Here is a 22511-nt window from a genome sequence, read left to right as displayed (position 1 = left end):
TTTTTAGATACATTGTAGTTGTATCCTCAATTTGCTTCTGACATGATAAATAAACATCAACAAAATGTGTTGTCAAGGGTCTTCATGTCCAGAATCCCAGGGTTGTTGTGTGTTTTCCGGGCTGTATGGCCATGTTCCAGAAGCATTCTCTCCTGACGCTTCGCCCACATCTATGGCAGGCATCCTCACAACCTCTGAGGATGCCTGCCATAGATGTGGGCGAAACGTCAGGACAGATTGCTTCAGGAACATGGCCATACAGCCTGGAAAACACACAATGACCCTATCCACAAAATGTTTTAACACGACAGTCCCATTTATTTATTATTATTTATTACATGCATTTATACCCCGCCCTTCTCCCCGAGGGGACTCAGAGCGGCTTACATTCTGCCACGAGGGCCAGCAACAAATATACTATAAAACAAAACAATTAAAACATGATAAAAACATGATAAAAACGTGATAAAAAGTATATAAAAATTAAAACACTGCAAGGCAGCGATATTGCACCATCCTCAGTCATTCACTACTGCTACAATTACAGATTTGCGACCCAATTACATCAGCCAGTGAGCTTATTCGCTGAATGCCTGGGCGCAGTCCCATGTGCACAAAGTTTTATGCACAAAGTCATTTGAAATATTTTTTTTAAATAATGTTTATTAAATCTTTTTCACATACAGTGATTGCAGATAAAAACGGGGAAAAGTGAGGGTAGAAGGGGAAGGGGGGGGGGGGGGAAATACTAATAATAAACCAGAAAAAAAAACTTACAAAAGGTAAAGGAAAAAGGGAGGGGGTTGGGGAAGAAAAGAAAAACTTTTACATAATGAAGAAACAATACAACCAATAACAGGAAACTCCTTCTTATGGGAAGTTCTCTTCCCTACTTAAATTTATACATTTATACACTGTATGTAGCTATATCTTATCACTCATTTTTCTCAAAGTTCAGCAATTAATGCATTTTTTTTAACTTTTAAGGTAATCATCTACTTTTTTCCAGTTTGTTTCTCTAACACTTTTTCCTCTTGTTTCTTTCAAAAGAAATGTAAGTTTGTCCATGTCACGTATTTCCCTTATTTTATTCAGCCAACTGTCTTTCTTCGGAACATCTTCACTTTTCCATTGCTTAGCAAAAATCATTCTTGCTGCTGTAATACAATATATGAATAAAATATCATCATTTAAATCAAAATTTGTATTTATATCTGTTATACCTAGTAAATAATATTCTGCTTTCAAAGGGAATTTTTGGTTCAAAATCATTTGTGTTTCCGCGTGAATCATTTTCCAAAATTTTTTCGATTTGTCACATGTCCACCACAGGTGGTAAAGTCATTTGAAATATTGTGCCTACAATGAACTCCAGAACAAAACGAGGAGCCGGTTGCAGCTCCAGGGTGGCCCACGAGAGGGTGCCCGGCCTCCTTGCCAGAGCCGTTGCTTCCGAGGGAGAGTCGAGACAGACACAAATTAAAACGCCTCTATTAGTGGGCCGCGGGGCCAGGCCAACCAGGCAGAGAGAAAGTGGAGTTAATAATTCAGGGAAGCACCGAGTTCAGCCGCTCCACAGAAGCCTGGCGGTCTGCCTGGAGGATCTAAATTTAGACTTTTCCGATAACCTGCGGCGGGTGCGGGATCCGCCGGGGCCCCGGGTTCGCTTGGTCCATAAATTCCCCTGTCGCCAAGGTGGGACTTTGGCCTCCGCGTCCCTTCCCTGTGTGATCGAGGTGACCACCCTCCCCCCAGGACTTTGTAAAAGATAGTTCAAAAATCAAGACTTTATATATATTTATATAATATTTATATTTAGATATATTTATATATATAAATATATATATAAATTTATATAAATATATATAAATATATAAATATATATATATTCCATATATTTATAGTAGAAGGTGATTGAGACTTTTTACTGGAGTTTACTGTGGATTATCCCTGCACTCTGAGGCAAGAGATAACAACTTCATGAATTGTAAAATCATGCTGCTAAAACTCCACTTTTATGAATTTCCATGCTGGGTTCTCCAGATGTTATGAACTTCGTTCTTATCAAATATTTTCAATTGTTTATATCATTCATGATTCCCCTTTATGCAATGTAACTCACTTTTATGGATTCTCCCTTATTTCCATGAAATCTATCTGTCTGCCTATATGTATTTGTACTCTTTGGGATCCCCGGAAAATATGTATTCTTCCCAGCAGGGTTTATATTCCAACTTTATTTTATTTTTCATTTTATTTCATATAATTGCCAAGTCATGAAATCAAATAGGAAATATTTTGAACTCAACCTGAACCCCAGAACCTATCCCATTTCCTATGACCCAGGCTTCCCTTCCCAAAAACAAAAGGATAATCTGCCACCGCTAAACCCAATCAAATTCAGATTGCATGGACAATATAGGGCTTGAGTCGCCGAATTCGGAGTGTTGACCTAAAGGTGATTCGCCCCAAGGCAAACATTGTCATATCTCACCCAAAGAAAAAACCAGGACACCTCAGGAAGGTGCCCTGCAGAGCCTGTCAATTATGGCTCATCACCACCCATCTTTGCTTCCACCTCTGACACCCCAAGGCATATCTAAAATCTGTGTACGTGATAGAAACCCGGACATCCTTGATTGCTGCCATTAATCCCTTTAGAAATCGGTCTAGCAGGAATTAATCCGATCTTTCCTGCCCTGTCACTTCATTGTTTCAATAACTCCCGCCTTCTCCTTCCTGATTGGCTCGAGTAGAGACAAAAAGCAGCTCCCTATTGGGCCAACAGAGCAAGGCGGGAAACGAAAGCCCGCCTCGTTCAACCTTCTAGCCTATCAGCGATCAGATGGGCGGGGGAGCGGGGCGGGAAATTCAAAGGGCTGTCAGACTGAAACTTTGTATAAATATGGCTTTATTTTGATTATGTGGGACCCTAGTAGACTGAATGATCGCTACTAGAGTCCTTTTCAGCTGAATCGCTCAATAAAGACTCCTTGGCGGATTTTCCTTCAACTTTGGCGGACCTTCTTCATTTTGGCTTCAGGTTGTATTGCGGCTCATATTTTCCTATTGGCTCCGCCAAGGTCCGTTCTCTCAGGACCGGATCGGCTCTCTCCTTAAGGGCCCGATCCCCTAAAACGCGGTCGACAACACCTGCTTTGTTGCCCCTTTTCTAAGAATCTCTAGCTCTTCCAACAACATTCTACGGTGGAAGTCGCACCGGAGGACCTAGATTTGGAGAATGAACATTCCTTCAGGCCAGCAGTTCTCAAACTATGCTTCAAGGAGCCTTTGGATCAGGGGTCCCCAAACTAAGGCCCAGGGGCCGGATGCGGCCCTCCAAGGCCATTGACCTGGCCCCCGCCCTCAGTTTTAGACTTAGGCTCGCCCAAAGTCTGAAATGACTTGAAGGCACAACAACAACAATCCTACTTGATTATCTCATTGGCCAGAAGCAGGCCCACAATTCCCATTGTAATCCTGATAAGTTTACAGTATGTTGGTTAAAATTATTTTTATTTTTAAATATTGTATTGTTTTTTCATTAACCAATATTGTAAATGAAATATTGTAAATGAATGATATGGTATTAATATAATATATTGTGTATACATATAATATTGATAATAAATATCATAATGTAATACAATATAATATTTCTTTATTTATTACAGTATTTCTACCCCGCCCTTCTCACCCAATAGGGGACTCAGGGCGGCTAATAATAATAATACAATATAATAATCTATATATATAAAAGGGTAATGAAATTCCGGCCTAGGACAAAACAACAAAACTACATATCCCAGAAACACTAAACTTGGCAACACAACCCCTCATCCATGCCTCTACGTTCATACAACAAAAAGAAAAGAAATATAAAGTCCTAATTAGAGGGAGAGGAATAATTGTTTTTATCCAATTGCTGCCAGTTAGAAGGCTAAGCTCCGCCCACTTGGTCTCCTAGCACCCACTCAGCCCAGGGGACAGGCAGACTTAGGCCTCACTTAGGCCTCTTCCACACTGCCTATAAAATACAGATTATCTGATTTCCACTGGATTATATGGCAGGGTAGACTCAAGGCCCTTCCACACAACTATATAACCCATTTATAATGGACTTAATGTAAGATAAAACCTTTACCCTTTACCTTAACTACCACCAATTCCTCAATACTTTATTTCCCATACCACCATACTTCGCCACAGCAACGCGTGGCCGGACACAGCTAGTCTATATATATAAAAGGGTAATGGAATCACGACACTGGACAAAACAACTAAACTAAAAGCCCCTCGAAAATTGACAGCACAACCTCTCATCCACGCCTTTACGTTCATACAACAAAAAGAAAAGAAAAAGTAAGTCCTAGCCACAGCAACGTGTGGCCGGGCACAGCTAGTATTGTATAATATAATAATAGTAATTATATATTATATATTATATGTAATATTACTAATAATATTATGGTATAATGGTATAGTACAATATAGTAATATATAATGCTAATATTGTGCTATGCTAATAATATAATATATTGCATGTACATTCAACTTGTAAGTTGCTCTGAGTCCCCTTCGGGGGCAAACAAATAAATAAATAAATGATTGTTGTTGGGGGTTTTTTTGCACTACAAATAAGACATGTGCAATGAGCATAGGAATTTGTTCGGGTTTTTTTTCAAATGATAATTCGGCCCCTCAACAATCTGAGGGACCATGAATCGGCCCTCCACTTAAAAAGTAAATCTTGTCAATCAAGAAAGAGGTTTACAGTTCGAAATCTGTGAGCTCCTGGCCTTTAGCCCAGCTTCTGCCTACCTAGCGGTTCGAAAGCAAAATGTAAGTAGATAAATAGGTACTTTTAAAAACGGGGAGGTGTTTTAAAGGCACCCAGAAATGCGAGAAAATGCTGACGATTGGATCAAAGAGGAAGTTTACAAAAAAAGCAATTTGACAGGAGATCGAGCGACAGCACCTTCTGTGACCAGAACCGAGCAAAAGCCTCCAAGATGCCGAAGATAGGAAACGCCTATATACTGCTATCTATGTACAATCGTCTGTCTTGTTTGTATATAAACTGCATTGAATGTTTGCCACACATATGTATGTTCTGTGATCCACCCTGAGCTTCAATGCTAAGGCTTCTCCATCTGCGCAGGGTTCCATACTTCGCCCTTTAACAACACAACCGTCCAATGCTAAGGCTTCCCCGTCTGCACAGGGTTCCATATTTCACACTTTAACAACACAACCGTTCAATGCTAAGGTTTCCCCGTCTGCGCAGGGTTCCATACTTGGCCCTTTAACAACACAACCGTTCAATGCTAAGGCTTCCCCGTCTGCGCAGGGTTCCATACTTCGCCCTTTAACAACACAACCGTTCAATGCTAAGGCTTCCCCGTCTGCGCAGGGTTCCATACTTCGCCCTTTAACAACACAACCGTCCAATGCTAAGGCTTCCCCGTCTGCGCAGGGTTCCATACTTGGCCCTTTAACAACACAACCCTTCAATGCTAAGTCTTCCCTGTCTGCGCAGGGTTCCATACTTGGCCCTTTAACAACACAACCGTTCAATGCTAAGGCTTCCCCGTCTGCGCAGGGTTCCATACTTCGCCCTTTAACAACACAACCGTTTAATGCTAAGGCTTCCCCATCTGCGCAGGGTTCCATACTTCGCCCTTTAACAACACAACCGTCCAATGCTAAGGCTTCTCCATCTGCGCAGGGTTCCATACTTCGCCCTTTAACAACACAACCGTTTAATGCTAAGGCTTCCCCATCTGCGCAGGGTTCCATGCTTCGCACTTTAACAACACAACCATTCAATGCTAAGGCTTCTCCATCTGCGCAGGGTTCCATGCTTCGCCCTTTAACAACACAACCGTTTAATGCTAAGGCTTCCCCATCTGCGCAGGGTTCCATGCTTCGCCCTTTAACAACACAACCGTTCAATGCTAAGGCTTCTCCATCTGCGCAGGGTTCCATGCTTCGCACTTTAACAACACAACCGTTCAATGCTAAGGCTTCTCCATCTGCGCAGGGTTCCATACTTCGCCCTTTAACAACACAACCGTTCAATGCTAAGGCTTCTCCATCTGCGCAGGGTTCCATACTTCGCCCTTTAACAACACAACCGTTTAATGCTAAGGCTTCCCCGTCTGCGCAAGGTTCCATACTTTGCACTTTAACAACACAACCGTTCAATGCTAAGGCTTCCCCGTCTGCGCAGGGTTCCATACTTTGCACTTTAACAACACAACCGTTCAATGCTAAGGTTTCCCCATCTGCGCAGGGTTCCATGTTTCGCACTTTAACAACACAACCATTCAATGCTAAGGCTTCCCGCCAAATGGAACTAACTGTAGAGCAGAGTCTACTGCCGCAGACCAGGACTGCCATCTGTTGAGGAGTTATGAAGGTGGAGGCATTACTTTTCATTCAACCCTCCAATTTCAAAAGAAGTAGTTCTGATTGGGGTCTTATAGGGGCTGAATATGGAGCCATCGGGCACGATATTTGCTTTTTTCGGTCTCTCGGAGCCGCGCTTCCCCTTCAGCGGCCGACATTAAAGCCAGCTGAAGATGAGCCATTAAACAAGCAAAGTGCCACAAAAAGCCTCTCCAACTTAAAAAAAAAACGCAACAACAACAACAAGGCCAGAAGATGGGTTTTTAATGTGCGGCTGGTTATTATTAGCAGCGCGAGAGGGAAGGCGGGGGGAGAGCCGTATATAACATGCGGGCAAAACAACACAAATCGGGGGCTCCGAAGCTTTCCCGGAGGCGGGAAGAGACTCATTTGCACAAGCAAGTTGGAGATTAAAGGCAAAGAACAATGGGTTGGGCAAGCCTTCCTCTGAGCATGTGCAGAGCGCCTTTCGGGGCCTCCAAGAGTGAGAAACACAAACCTGCAGAATCGATGGAGCTTTGGTCAGGATCAATTGCAGCACTGAATCCATGGCTCTGTTCCCGGTGGCACAAGCAATTGCACGGAGCCCTAAAGAGAGGCAGGTAATAAATAAAAGTATTATTATTATTATTATTATTCAAATCTTACAACTGGTGTAAATACCAACATAGAAACTAGTCCCTCTTTCCCTTTGCAAACCATCTCTTTCGTCGGCGGATTTCTTGTTCTCAAAGGGCATCTACACCAACGACTCAATACAGTTTGAAACCATTTTACTCTGTGCAATGATATCCAACGAAGGTGAAAGACCTTGCGAAACTACAACTCCCATGATCCCATAGCATGAATAATAATAATAATAATAATAATAATAATAATAATAATAATAATAATAATATTTTGCCAACTGCAAAAGGCCACCCGACTGGGATCTGCACGCATCATCCGAAAATACATCACACAGTCCTAGACACTTGGGAAGTGTTCGACTTGTGATTTTGTGATACGAAATCCAGCATGTCTATCTTGCTTGCTGTGTCATACAATATAATAATAATAATAATAATAATAATAATAATAATAATAATAATAATAAATAAAAGGCCACCCTACTGGGATCTGCGCTCATCATACGAAACTACATCACACAGTCCTAGACACTTGGGAAGTGTTCGACTTGTGATTTTGTGAAACGAAATCCAGCATGTCTATCTTGCTTGCTGTGTCATACAATATATTAATGATAATAATAATAATAATAATAATAATAATAATAATAATACATAAAAAGCCACCCTACTGGGATCTGCGCTCATCATACGAAACTACATCACACAGTCCTAGACACTTGGGAAGTGTTCGACTTGTGATTTTGTGAAACGAAATCCAGCATGTCTATCTTGCTTGCTGTGTCATACAATATATTAATGATAATAATAATTGTCATGGAACCCAGTTACAGGGCTTTGGTAATTCAGCCCTGTAACTGGGAGTCATAACATAAACAATCCCAGGAGCACCTGGCAGAAGAAGATAGAATATGCCTGGGAACTTGGGGCCGAAAGTATAAACAATTATAATTGGTCTAGTGTGTGAAAATAGTAAAGTAGTAATGTGATATTGTGGGGTGGGACTTGATGATGATATTTACGTGTGGTGTTACGTAGCATCAAAAGTTATAAAAATAGTTGTATGTAAACATTGGGTCATTCCTGACTTTTCCAAAGTCATGTGTTCTTCAATAAAGATTGGATTTGAGAGCAGCCATCTCTGATCTGCGTTCAGACTGATCCTTTGAAGTGAGCAGGACAACTAAGTCAGGAATCCAGTTCTCACCCTCCTGCAAATTTGCAGTGAAGTGATAATGAGCAGGGAAGGAGATCAAAGCCATGACGGAGCAAAGGGGCCTCCGCTGGGAGCTCTGCCGTTGGCAGAAGAGACATTGCAAGCCATAGCTTCCTCTACGGGGTACCCCAAGCCGGACGGCGTGACCCAGAGGATTCCCAGAGGGGAAAGAGGCGTTCCGGCGGCGGCAGAAACCAGTTGGGGATCTGGAGGAAGCATGCCGGAGACCGTGGCCCTGCGGTTATCCATCCTGGAAACTCACTTATCCAGGCTGTCGGATACCGTGGGGAGAATAGTGCCAATATTGGAAGAGAATCTCCAAAAAGAGCACATCCGATATGGCGCCGAGAGAGAGCCAAGCAAAGGAGGCGATTGGAGCCAGAGGGGAGCTTCAACGCAGAGTCCCGTGGCGGCAAGGGACGAGGGAGATGAGGAATACTGGCGGGAGCTGGAGTTCCGGGACAGAATGGCGCGAGAAGTGGAGCGTCAGCGAGCCCTGGGAACTCTGAGGCCGCCATCTCCAACAGAGCTCCCAACCCCCCGAATGGGCGTCGGGGTGGAAAGGCCACTGGGGCCAGGGATCGGGTCCAGTGGATTTGCAGACGAAGGCGGAGAGGAGCGGGGGATCCAGGAAGAGGAGGAGGATGTGCCGTACGACGAGGAAAGGCGAGATGAGGGGGCTACAGCAAGGCCAGTATGCGGATGGGCGGAAGAGCCGACAGCGGCGGCAGACTTTCGGGAGCCGCGCAGAATGACCACCGGAGTGGGGCGCGGCGTGTTCCAAGGAGCCGCCCGAGGAAACCTGATGCAACCCTTCCCCATGCCTCCCAGACAGCATCAACGAGCTGCAGAATGGATGCCTAGAAGGGAAGACCTCAAACTAGAATACGGAGGGGAATCAGATGAACTGAACTTTTTTCTAATTAGCATCAGAGGATACATGGAAGACAATGCACACACATTCCCCTCCGAGGCAAGCAGGGTTCGAGCCATCGGCAACACACTAAAGCGAGGAGCAGCCAGCTGGTATGTGCAGCTTCATGCCAGACGCGACCCATGCCTGAGGTCAGTGCCCCGCTTCCTCGCCGCACTGGAAAACCGGTTCAGAGACCGGCTAGAGCAATTGAGGGCTCGAGACCAGCTGAAAGGAATAAAGCAGAGGGACAAAACAGTGCCCGAGTACGCAGAGGAATTCCTTCACCTCGCGGAAAGGGTACCAGAATGGTCTGAAGTGACCAAAGTGGAATTATTTAAAGAGGGACTGCGCCCCGAGATTTTCAGCTGGGCAGCGCACAGAGACGACCCCGAAACGCTCCAGGGATGGATTCAACTAGCGGGGCGCGTCGAATCCACCCTGGCCCAAGTAAAGCGCTTCAGGAGCGGCAGCGGCCAGCAAAGACCGGTGGCGAGGGGCCGAGGAGAAACGAGGAAGCAGGAAAGACCCGGAGGGAGGCCGGGGATTCCCTCCAGAGGAGATGACAACAAACCTAAACCGGGATGCTTTGTATGTGGGAAGACGGGCCATCGAGCAGCAGAATGCTGGGCCCGGAAGGGGGAGCCGCCAAAAGCCCCAAAGCCCAAGCCAGCAACCGGGAGGCGCGCGGAAGAGGAGGTGCAGGCCCCAGAATCTTCAGAAAAACTGGTGAGTCGGGACAACCGCATGATAGTAGTGCCAATCTGCCTCTCAGGGCTAGAAAATCGGGCCACCTGCAAGGCATTTGTGGATTGTGGGTGTTCTAGAAATATCATAACCCCGGAGTTAGCAGGAGCGCTGAAATGCCAGCAGATGGCGCTTGACTCCCCAATTGCATTTTCGCAGCTAGATGGATCAGTCGCTGCTGGGGAAGTATCTACAAAGGAAATACGAGGAATCCCATGTAAAATAGGCAAATGGGAAGGAAGAATATCCTTTGTGATAGCCCCTATTGCCACATACCACGTAATATTAGGGATACCATGGCTCGAACAGGCAAATCCTGAAGTAGATTGGAGAGGAAAAAGCCTAGCATTCAAAGAACAGCAGATGCAATGGGAGATAAGCAAAATTGCAGAAGAGGAGGACGAGGAAGATGAAGCAGGGGAAATAGACCCACAGCTATTGCCACCTGAATACAGGGACTTTGTGGATGTTTTCAATCAGAAAGAGGCCAGTAAATTGCCTCCTAAAAGGAATATAGAAGTAGAAATTGAAATAACCCCAGGAGCAAGCTTACCCAAACCAAAAGTGTATCCCATGTCTGTGCAGGAGAAGGAGGAATTGAGGAAATACATTGATAAAAACCTGGCGCGAGGCTTCATTAAGCCATCCAATTCTCCTCTCGGGGCCCCAGTGTTATTTAGGAGAAAGAAAGACAACTCCCTAAGATTGTGCATTGATTATCGAAATTTAAACGCAATTACTAAGGACAATAAATACCCTATGCCCTTAGTCAAGGATTTAATTACCGTATTGAAGAAAGGGAGCATATTTACTAAACTGGATTTAATTGAAGCGTATCATAAATTAAGGATCAAACCGGAGGATACTTGGAAAACTGCATTTTCCTGCGCATTCGGCCATTTTGAATACGAAATTTTGCCTTTCGGGTTAAAAAACGGAGGCGGCTGCTTTATGCAGCTTATAAATGAAATACTACACCCGTTATTGTACAGAGGGGTATTCATATTTCTTGATGATATCTTGATCGTAACTGAAGATAAGGAAAAGCACGTAAAATTGGTCCGGGAAGTTTTGCAGAGACTAAGAGAAGCAAAGCTGTACGCAAAACTGTCCAAATGTGAATTCAATAAAACTCAAATTGACTTTCTGGGGTATCGGATATCTCCAGAAGGGTTAGCTATGGATCCAGCTAAAGTAGCAGATGTAAAAGAATGGGGAGTGCCTCAAACAAGGAGGCAATTGCAATCGTTTCTGGGGTTTGCAAATTTTTATAGATCCTTCATAAAAGGCTTCGCGCAAATAACTGCACCCCTTACTGAGCTTTTAAAAACAAAAGGGAAAGGAGAGACAGCAAAAGTAAAAGCTCCTGGCGCCAAACTGAGTTGGACGCCAGAATGCCAAAAGGCATTTGAAACCCTAAAAGAATGCTTCACAGAAGGACCCATTCTAAAACACCCCGATATCAGGAGCCCTTTCATAATCCATTGCGATGCCTCAGACTGTGCGTATGGGGCAGTACTATTGCAAAAGGATCAAAATGGGAACTTAAAACCCTGTGGATATTTGTCCCGGAAGTTCAGCGAAACTGAAAAATGTTGGCCGATATGGGAAAAAGAGGCACTAGCCATATTAAAAGCCTTAGAATGCTGGCGACACTTCCTCGAAGGAAGCGGAATCCCATTTGAAATTTGGTCTGACCATAAGAACCTACAGTATTTAAAGTCTCCTAGAAAATTGTCCCCCAAACAAATTAGATGGGCGCAATACTTCAGCAGATTCGATTTCCAATTAAAGTTTTTTCAAGGGAAGCAGAATGTCTTGGCGGATGCTCTTTCACGCATGCCTCAACACGAAGGAATACCCACAGCAAAAGAGGGAACAATATTCTCTGACAAACAATGGGGCTTAGCTGTCAGGACAAGAGCACAAACCCAAAAAGAGAACACTGCTATGGTTGAACTCGACGGAAAAGATAATTGGGGAAACGAGCTGAAACAGTCTTATGAAGGAGACCAGTGGATCGCATCCAATGCAGAACAGGGGGAGCAGAAGGGGGGATTTTGGTTTGTGAACAAAAAACTGTATATCCCAGCAACATTAAGGATCAAGATTTTGCATCGTTTTCACAACAACCAGAGCGCTGGTCATACAGGAATTACAAAAACAACAAAAGCAATAGCAAAACATTGCTGGTGGCCAGGGATGAGGAAGGACATAAAAAATTATGTTGTTCAATGTGATGATTGTGCCAGAAATAAATCGAGAGGAGGGAAGCCAATGGGATTATTACAAACAGTAGCAGAACCTACCAGACCTTGGGAATGTGTAGCTATGGACTTTGTGGGGGAACTACCGGTTAGCAAAGGACATCGTTATATTTGGACAGTATTGGACCTGTTTTCTAAACAGGCCCACTTCATAGCACTGACGAAACTACCATCAGCCGAGAAACTAGCTGAATTGTACATAAACCACATTTACAAACTGCATGGATGTCCCAGTAGAATTGTCAGTGACAGAGGAGTACAATTCACAGCAAAATTTTGGGAAAAATTCCTGGAAATGCTAGGAGCAGAAAGGAGTTTAAGTTCTGCTTTTCACCCCATGACAAATGGGGCGGTAGAACGTACTCAGCAGACACTTGGGCAGTTCCTTCGAATGTACTCTAACATGAGACAAAATGACTGGTCTCGGTGGTTGGCTTTTGCAGAACTAGCTTTTAATTCGACTATACATTCAGCAACAAATAAAACCCCCTTTGAGGTAGTTTACGGGTATGAAATACAGCCTCTGCCCCAGCTGCCGAGATGGACAGAGAATGAGGGAACAGAGGCAGGGAAATGGAAAGCGCAAATGATGGAATGCTGGAGTCAAGTGACTGCATCCTTAAAAGAAGCACATAAAAAGTATAAAGTATTCGCAGACAGAAAGAGGGTGGAAGGTGATAAATTGGAGAAAGGAGATTTAGTGTGGCTAAGTACCCAAAACATCAAACTGGGGCTACCTTCGAAAAAATTGGGCCCTAAATATATTGGACCATTTAGAATACAGGGTGTTATCAACGAGGTGACTTTCCAGTTGACATTGCCAAAAAGTTTAGGGAAAATACACCCTGTATTCCATCGTAGCTTACTGAAAAAATATATGGGTACTTTGGACAAAATGGACACATAGAATTATTGTTTTGTTTCAGGCTTGTGATGAAAGAAGAACCGAAGAGGAGGACGAAGAAAAGGAGGGCACCATGTCATGGAACCCAGTTACAGGGCTTTGGTAATTCAGCCCTGTAACTGGGAGTCATAACATAAACAATCCCAGGAGCACCTGGCAGAAGAAGATAGAATATGCCTGGGAACTTGGGGCCGAAAGTATAAACAATTATAATTGGTCTAGTGTGTGAAAATAGTAAAGTAGTAATGTGATATTGTGGGGTGGGACTTGATGATGATATTTACGTGTGGTGTTACGTAGCATCAAAAGTTATAAAAATAGTTGTATGTAAACATTGGGTCATTCCTGACTTTTCCAAAGTCATGTGTTCTTCAATAAAGATTGGATTTGAGAGCAGCCATCTCTGATCTGCGTTCAGACTGATCCTTTGAAGTGAGCAGGACAAATAATAATAATAATAATAATAATAATAATAATAATAATAATACATAAAAAGCCACCCTACTGGGATCTGCGCTCATCATACGAAACTACATCACACAGTCCTAGACACTTGGGAAGTGTTCGACTTGTGATTTTGTGAAACGAAATCCAGCATGTCTATCTTGCTTGCTGTGTCATACAATATATTAATGATGATAATAATAATAATAATAATAATAATAATACATAAAAGGCCACCCTACTGGGATCTGCGCTCATCATCCGAAAATATATCACACAGTCCTAGACACTTGGGAAGTGTTCGACTTGTGATTTTGTGAAACGAAATCCAGCATGTCTATCTTGTTTGCTGTGTCATAATAAAATAATAATAATAATAATAATAATAACAACAACAACAACAACAACAAGGCCAGGCAGCCTGGAAAACTCACAGTGACCCACATAGATAGATAGGTAGGTTGATTGATAATTATAAATTTGATACATATATAGATAATAGATACATAGCCATACAGCCCAGAAAACTCACAGTAACCCATAATAATAAACAAATATAATAATAACAATAACAATAAGAAGAATAAGAATAAAATTAAGAATAATGGCTCAAGGCCATGGAATCAAAAAAGTTGTAGTTTGGTAAGGCTTTGGGATGGTGTTGCCAAAGGCTTTAATGGCCGGAATCACTGGGTTGTTGTGCATTTTCCAGGCTGCATGGCCATGTTCCGGAAGCATTCTCTCCTGACATTTCACCCACATCTATGGCAGGCATGCTCAGAGGTTGTGAGGTCTGTTGGAAACTAGGCAACTACGGTTTATGTGTCTGGTTTCTTAGTTTCCGACAGACCTCGCAACATCTGAGGATGCCTGCCATGGATGTGGGAGAAACGTCAGGAGAGAATGCTTCCAGAACATGGCAAGATGGCATGGAAAATGCACAACAACTCAGCTTTGGAAAGGCGTTGGAAAGGGCCTTGTGAAGCTATAGCATTGAGCTAAAAACAGGGCCCAATTGCAATCAATGTGAACGAGACAGAGCGAGAGAGTTGTAGTTTGCGGATTTATCTAGTGAAGGTACTGTGAAGCTACAACTCGCACGGTTCTGTCGCAAGGAGCCACGGCAGCGGAACTCGACCCGCTTTAAGTGTAGAGTGCAGACGCCCCGCAAAGTGACCCGGGCCCGGCGCTAGGTCCCTCCCAGCCGCGCAAAGGGGAGGCTGTGCCGGAGAGGAAGATGGCAGGGCGAGCGAGCGAGCGAGGGAGCGCAAGAGTGGTATTGATTGGTGTCTGTCAGCCTCCCCGGCACAATGGCCCTGCCTCATGTCCAGACACCGCACCATCGCGCAGATCAATGGGGGAACATCAATACACCCGGAATTGCGCTGCAGCTATGGCAACGGGGAAGACAAGAATTAGGGCCTGTGCGCCGGATGGCTCCGAACTTCTTGGCTGCCGGGGAACGGCTCGATAAAACATTTTCAGCACCAGGGAGGCAGGGAAGGAGCGGAGAGGCTTCCTGGAGACATCATGCGCCCCATCCATGCGCCTGCCATGCCTTGGCTCCCTTTGCCCCACGGCCTAAGGCCCATGGTCGGGAGCCCAAGGGTTGGAATACAGGCCTACGGTTGGAAGGGAACATCCAAAGGTCATCTGGTCCAAGCTCATTCTGAAAATAAGCAAGACACAATCCAATCCCTCCCGACAGATGGCCATCCAGCCCCTGAAACGTCGACTATAGAATCTAAGACTTGGTCCAAGCTCATTCTGCAAAGAGGCAAGACACAATCTAAGCCCTCCCGGCAGATGGTCATCCAGCCCCTGAATCTCAGAACTAGAGAATCTAAGACTTGGTCCAAGCTCATTCTGCAAAGAAGCAAGACACAATCTAAGCCCTCCCGACAGATGGCCATCCAGCCCCTGAATCTCAGAACTAGAGAATCTAAGACTTGGTCCAAGCTCATTCTGCAAAGAAGCAAGACACAATCTAAGCCCTCCCGGCAGATGGTCATCCAGCCCCTGAATCTCAGAACTAGAGAATCTAAGACTTGGTCCAAGCTCATTCTGCAAAGAAGCAAGACACAATCTAAGCCCTCCCGGCAGATGGTCATCCAGCCCCTGAATCTCAGAACTAGAGAATCTAAGACTTGGTCCAAGCTCATTCTGCAAAGAAGCAAGACACAATCTAAGCCCTCCCGGCAGATGGTCATCCAGCCCCTGAATCTCAGAACTAGAGAATCTAAGACTTGGTCCAAGCTCATTCTGCAAAGAAGCAAGACACAATCTAAGCCCTCCCGACAGATGGTCATCCAGCCCCTGAATCTCAGAACTAGAGAATCTAAGACTTGGTCCAAGCTCATTCTGCAAAGAGGCAAGACACAATCTAAGCCCTCCCGACAGATGGCCATCCAGCCCCTGAATCTCAGAACTAGAGAATCTGAGAGTTGGGAGGGACCCCAAGCAGACATCCAGTCCAAGCTCATTCTGCAAACCAGCAAGATACAATCTAAACCCTCCCGACAGATGGCCATCCAGCCCCTGAAACCCAGACAATAGAATCTAAGACTTGGTCCAAGCTCATTCTGCAAAGAGGCAAGACACAATCGAATCCCTCCCGACAGATGGCCATCCGGCCCCTGAAACATAGACTATAGAATCTAAGACTTGGTCCAAGCTCATTCTGCAAAGAAGCAAGGCACAATCGAATCCCTCCCGACAGATGGCCATCCAGCCACTGAAACATCGACTATAGAATCTAAGACTTGGTCCAAGCTCATTCTGCAAAGAGGCAAGACACAATCTAAGCCCTCCCGGCAGATGGTCATCCAGCCCCTAAATCATAGAACTATAGAATCTAAGACTTGGTCCAAGCTCATTCTGCAAAGAGGCAAGACACAATCTAAGCCCTCCCGGCAGATGGCCATCCAGCCCCTGAATCATAGAACTATAGAATCTAAGACTTGGTCCAAGCTCATTCTGCAAAGAGGCAAGACACAATCTAATCCCTCCCGGCAGATGGCCATCCAGCCCCTGAATCATAGAACTATAGAATCTAAGACTTGGTCCAAGCTCATTCTGCAAACCAGCAAGACACATTCTAATCCCTCCCGACAGATGGCCATCCAGCCCCTGAATCATAGAACTATAGAGTCTAAGACTTGGTCCAAGCTCATTCTGCAAAGAAGCAAGACACAATCTAAGCCCTCCCGACAGATGGTCATCCAGCCCCTGAATCTCAGAACTAGAGAATCTAAGACTTGGTCCAAGCTCATTCTGCAAAGAAGCAAGACACAATCTAAGCCCTCCCGACAGATGGCCATCCGGCCCCTGAAACACAGACTATAGAATTTAAGATATATAGATAATAGATACATAGCCATACCAAGCTCATTCTGCAAAGCAGCAAGATACAATCTAATCCCTCCTGACAAATAGCCATCCAGCCCCTGAATCCTAGAACTAGAGAATTCGAGAGTTGGAAGGGACCCTCAGGGACATCCAGTCCAAGCTCATTCTGCAAAGAAGCAAGACACAATCTAATCCCTCCCGACAGATGGCCATCCAGCCCCTGAATCATAGAACTAGAGAATCTAAGACTTGGTCCAAGCTCATTCTGCAAAGAAGCAAGACACAATCTAAGCCCTCCCGACAGATGGCCATCCAGCCCCTGAAACACAGACTAAAGAATTTAAGACTTGGTCCAAGCTCATTCTGCAAACCAGCAAGACACAATCTAATCCCTCCCGACAGATGGCCATCCAGCCCCTGAATCATAGAACTAGAGAATCTAAGACTTGGTCCAAGCTCATTCTGCAAAGAAGCAAGACACAATCTAATCAGGGTTGTTGTATGTTTTCCGGGCTGTATGGGCATGTTCCAGAAGCATTCTCTCATGACGTTTCTCCCACATATACCTCACAACCTCTGACGATGCCTGCCATACATGTGGGCGAAATGTCAGGAGGGAATGCTTCTGGAACATGGCCACACAGCCCGAAAGACATACAACAACCCTGTGATCCCGGCCATGAAAGCCTTCAACAACACACAATCTAATCCCTCCCGACAGATAGCCATCAAGCCCCTGAATCCTAGAGCTATAGAATCTAAGACTTGGTCCAATCACATTCTGCAAAGAAGCAAGACACAATCAAAGCCCTCCTGACATATGGCCTTCCAGCCCCTGAAACGTAGACTATAGAATCTAAGACTTGGTCCAAGCTCATTCTGTAAAGAAGCAAGACACAATCTAATCTCTCCCGACAGATGGCCATCCAGCCCCTGAAACATAGACTATAGAATCTAAGACTTGGTCCAAGCTCATTCTGCAAAGAGGCAAGGCACAATCTAATCTGTCCCGACAGATGGCCATCCAGCCCCTGAAACACAGACGATAGAATCTAAGACTTGGTCCAAGTTCATTCTGCAAAGAGGCAAGACACAATCTAAGCCCTCCCGACAGATGGCCATCCAGCCCATGAATCTAGAACTATGGAATCTAAGACTTGGTCCAAGCTCATTCTACAAAGCAGCAAGACACAATCTAAGCCCTCCCGACTGATGGCCATCCAGCCCCTGAATCTAGAACTATAGAATCTAAGACTTGGTCCAAGCTCATTCTGCAAAGAGGCAAGACACAATCTAAGCCCTCCTGACAGATGGCCATCCAGCCCATGAATCTAGAACTATGGAATCTAAGACTTGGTCCAAGCCCATTCTACAAAGCAGCAAGACACAATCTAAGCCCTCCCGACTGATGGCCATCCAGCCCCTGAAACACAGACGATAGAATCTAAGACTTGGTCCAAGCTCATTCTGCAAAGAGGCAAGACACAATCTAAGCCCTCCCGACTGATGGCCATCCAGCCCCTGAATCTAGAACTATAGAATCTAAGACTTGGTCCAAGCTCATTCTGCAAAGAGGCAAGACACAATCTAAGCCCTCCCGACTGATGGCCATCCAGCCCCTGAATCTAGAACTATAGAATCTAAGACTTGGTCCAAGCTCATTCTGCAAAGAGGCAAGACACAATCTAAGCCCTCCTGACAGATGGCCATCCAGCCCCTGAAACACAGACGATAGAATCTAAGACTTGGTCCAAGCTCATTCTGCAAAGAGGCAAGGCACAATCTAATCTGTCCCAACAGATGGCCATCCAGCCCCTGAAACACAGACGATAGAATCTAAGACTTGGTCCAAGTTCATTCTGCAAAGAGGCAAGACACAATCTAAGCCCTCCCGACAGATGGCCATCCAGCCCCTGAATCTAGAACTATGGAATCTAAGACTTGGTCCAAGCTCATTCTGCAAAGAGGCAAGACACAATCTAAGCCCTCCCGACTGATGGCCATCCAGCCCCTGAATCTAGAACTATAGAATCTAAGACTTGGTCCAAGCTCATTCTGCAAAGAGGCAAGACACAATCTAATCTGTCCCAACAGATGGCCATCCAGCCCCTGAAACACAGACGATAGAATCTAAGACTTGGTCCAAGTTCATTCTGCAAAGAGGCAAGACACAATCTAAGCCCTCCCGACAGATGGCCATCCAGCCCCTGAATCTAGAACTATGGAATCTAAGACTTGGTCCAAGCTCATTCTGCAAAGAGGCAAGACACAATCTAAGCCCTCCCGACTGATGGCCATCCAGCCCCTGAATCTAGAACTATAGAATCTAAGACTTGGTCCAAGCTCATTCTGCAAAGAGGCAAGACACAATCTAAGCCCTCCCGACAGATGGCCATCCAGCCCCTGAATCTAGAACTATGGAATCTAAGACTTGGTCCAAGCTCATTCTGCAAAGAGGCAAGACACAATCTAAGCCCTCCCGACTGATGGCCATCCAGCCCCTGAATCTAGAACTATAGAATCTAAGACTTGGTCCAAGCTCATTCTGCAAAGAGGCAAGACACAATCTAAGCCCTCCTGACAGATGGCCATCCAGCCCATGAATCTAGAACTATGGAATCTAAGACTTGGTCCAAGCTCATTCTACAAAGCAGCAAGACACAATCTAAGCCCTCCCGACTGATGGCCATCCAGCCCCTGAAACACAGACGATAGAATCTAAGACTTGGTCCAAGCTCATTCTGCAAAGAGGCAAGACACAATCTAAGCCCTCCCGACTGATGGCCATCCAGCCCCTGAATCTAGAACTATAGAATCTAAGACTTGGTCCAAGCTCATTCTGCAAAGAGGCAAGACACAATCTAAGCCCTCCTGACAGATGGCCATCCAGCCCCTGAATCTAGAACTATAGAATCTAAGACTTGGTCCAAGCTCATTCTGCAAAGAGGCAAGACACAATCTAAGCCCTCCTGACAGATGGCCATCCAGCCCCTGAAACACAGACGATAGAATCTAAGACTTGGTTCAAGCTCATTCTGCAAAGCAGCAAGACACAATCTAATCCCTCCTGACAGATGGACATCCAGCTCCTGAATCCTATAGGGTCTAAGACTTGGTCCAACCTCATTCTACAAAGCAGCAAGACACAATCAAAGCCCTCCTGACAGATGGCCATCCAGCCCCTGAATCGTAGAACTAGAGAATCCAAGAGTTGGAAGGGACCCTCAGGGGACATCCAGTCCAAGCTCATTCTGCAAAGAAGCAAGACACAATCTAATCAGCGTTGTTGTATGTTTTCCGGGCTGTATGGCCATGTTTCAGAAGCATTCTCTCATGACGTTTCGCCCACATATACCTCACAACCTCAGAGGATGCCTGCCATAGATGTGGGCGAAACGTCAGGAGATAATACTTCTGGAACATGCCCAGACAGCCCGGAAAACATACAACAACCCTGTGATCCCGGCCAGATACCCTTTGACAACACACAATCGAATCCCTCCCGACAGATGGCCACCCAGCCCCTGAATCATAGAACTAGTTAATCTAAGACTTGGTCCAAACTCATTCTGCAAAGCACCAAGACACAATCTAATCCCTCCCGACAGATGGCCACCCAGCCCCTGAATCATAGAACTATAGAATCTAAGACTTGGTCCAAACTCATTCTGCAAAGCACCAAGACACAATCTAAGCCCTCCCGACAGATGGCCATCCAGCCCCTGAAACATAGACTATAGAATCTAAGACTTGGTCCAAGCTCATTTTGCAAAGCAGCACAACACAATCTAATCCCTCCCGGCAGATGGCCTTCCAGCCCATGAATCTAAAACTATAGAATCTAAGACTTGGTCCAAGCTCATTCTGCAAAGCAGCAAGACACAATCGAATCCCTCCCGACAGATGGCCATCCAGCCCCTGAATCTAGAACTATAGAATCTAAGACTTGCTCCAACCTCATTGTGCAAAGAAGCACGACACAATCAAATCCCTCCCGACAGATGGCCATCCAGCCCCTGAATCTAGAACTATAGAATCTAAGACTTGGTCCAAGCTCATTCTGCAAAGAAGCAAGACACAATCAAATCCCTCCCGACAGATGGCCATCCAGCCCCTGAATCTAGAACTATAGAATCTAAGACTTGGTCCAAGCTCATTCTGCAAAGAAGCAAGACACAATCTAATCCCTCCCGGCAGATGGCCATCCAGCCCCTGAATCTAGAACTATAGAATCTAAGACTTGGTCCAAGCTCATTCTGCAAAGAAGCAAGACACAATCTAATCCCTCCCGGCAGATGGCCATCCAGCCCCTGAATCTAGAACTATAGAATCTAAGACTTGGTCCAAGCTCATTCTGCAAAGAAGCAAGACACAATCTAATCCCTCCCGGCAGATGGCCATCCAGCCCCTGAATCTAGAACTATAGAATCTAAGACTTGGTCCAAGCTCATTCTGCAAAGAAGCAAGACACAATCAAATCCCTCCCGACAGATGGCCATCCAGCCCCTGAATCTAGAACTATAGAATCTAAGACTTGGTCCAAGCTCATTCTGCAAAGAAGCAAGACACAATCTAATCCCTCCCGGCAGATGGCCATCCAGTCCCTGAAACATAGACTATAGAATCCAACCTCATTCTGCAAAGCAGCAAGACACAATCAAAGCCCTCCCCACAGATGGCCATCCAGCCCCTGAATCCTAGAGCTATAGAATCTAAGACTTGGTCCAAGCTCATTCTGCAAAGCAGCAAGACACAATCTAATCCCTCCCGACAGATGGCCATCCAGCTCCTGAATCTCAGAACTAGAGAATCCGAGAGTTGGAAGGGACCCAAAGGGACATCCAGTCCAAGCTCATTCTGCAAAGAAGCAAGGCTCAATCTAATCCCTCCCGGCAGATGGCCATCCAGCCCCTGAATCTAGAACTATGGAATCTAAGACTTGGTCCAAGCTCATTCTGCAAAGCAACAAGATACAGTTCGAAAACATGCAAATGTGAGTAGATGAATAGGTACCGCTCCGGCGGGAAGGTAAGAGTGATGCCAGCCACATGACCTTGGAGGTGTCTATGGACAACGCCGGCTCTTCGGCCTAGAAATGGATATGAGCACCAACCCCCAGAGTCGGTCACGACTGGACTGAACGTCAGGGGAAAACCTTTACCTTTACCTTTTTGTAATGTCATGGAATTGCGGAAATGGTAGTTTCGCAAGGTCTTGCGAAACACGAGACTCCTATTGCAATGTCAAACATATAAGCAGTCAATCAACCAATTTATTAATGCTCCGACCAATGGTCATATGCATTCACAGAGACAACAGATAAGCAACCCCACAACCCATTCTGAATGGGACAGAGGGTTCTCCGATCTTTCTCTCTCTCTAAGTGTGCAAATACATACAGACAAACCCATCGCGTGCCCCGTTCATCAAGAGCCGTGTGCGTTTCGAGAGCGAGAGAGAGAGAAAGCGCACGTTGGAGTGTGTGTGTGTGTGTGTGTGTGTGTGTGCCACATGGGTGAATCTCCCACTCGGCGTATTGATCGGGGCCGCATTGATCCGGTGGAAAGGGATGGGGGGGGGGGCACCGCAGGAATGAAAATCAATAACCCCCCCTTGTGATATGTTTCTGGGT

The 22511-nt window shown here is 45.3% G+C and overlaps 1 long non-coding RNA gene across 2 annotated transcripts; it reads right to left on the bottom strand.

Annotated features, from left to right (window-relative positions):
- Window positions 1-306: 306 nt before the first annotated feature.
- On the bottom strand, window positions 307-22348 carry LOC134294270 (uncharacterized). 2 transcript variants are annotated; one of them, XR_010001223.1, is made up of 3 exons: window positions 22279-22348; window positions 6911-6999; window positions 307-1157 (listed from the first exon to the last, which is right to left on the bottom strand). It is a non-coding gene; the product is annotated as an uncharacterized LOC134294270 (long non-coding RNA). The 2 variants fall into 2 exon arrangements; XR_010001222.1 differs by lacking the exon at window positions 22279-22348 and adding an exon at window positions 21893-22141.
- Between the last annotated feature and the right edge of the window lie 163 nt (window positions 22349-22511).

This window comes from Anolis carolinensis, unplaced genomic scaffold (assembly GCF_035594765.1).
Source record: "Anolis carolinensis isolate JA03-04 unplaced genomic scaffold, rAnoCar3.1.pri scaffold_14, whole genome shotgun sequence".
In the NCBI taxonomy this organism is placed as follows: Eukaryota; Metazoa; Chordata; class Lepidosauria; order Squamata; family Dactyloidae; genus Anolis; species Anolis carolinensis.
Note: the sequence above shows the minus strand (reverse complement) of the source record. Positions and strands in the feature narration are given on the sequence as shown.